The 316-nt window shown below is 44.6% G+C and overlaps 1 protein-coding gene across 3 annotated transcripts in view; it reads right to left on the minus strand.

Annotated features, from left to right (window-relative positions):
- The window catches only part of TTC26 (tetratricopeptide repeat domain 26), a 51,938-nt gene that overhangs the window by 26,392 nt on the left and 25,230 nt on the right, over positions 1–316 (minus strand). The window lies entirely within an intron of this gene.

The raw sequence follows: 316 nt of genomic DNA on the forward strand, positions 1-316 counted from the left end.
ATAAAAATTGATTAAAAAAATATATGTTTTTGTTATTGATTTTAGAGAGAAAGGAAGGGAGAGGGAGAGAGAGATAGAAACACTGATGAGAGAGAAACATCTACATTGATCGTCTGCCCCTGCCCACCCCACCCCCTACTAGGGATGAGCTGGCAACCCAGGCTATCTTCCTTCGTTTTTCTTTCTAACCAGAAATCGAACCAGCGACCTCCTGGTGTGTGGTTTGACACTCAACCACTGACCACACCGGCTGGGCAAGGAGTTAAACTTTTAGCAACTGAGGCTGACCCTTCAATCTGACCATTCCACCTATATC

The sequence above is a fragment of the Myotis davidii genome, unplaced genomic scaffold, assembly GCF_000327345.1.
Source record: "Myotis davidii unplaced genomic scaffold, ASM32734v1 scaffold329, whole genome shotgun sequence".
Taxonomy (NCBI): Eukaryota; Metazoa; Chordata; class Mammalia; order Chiroptera; family Vespertilionidae; genus Myotis; species Myotis davidii.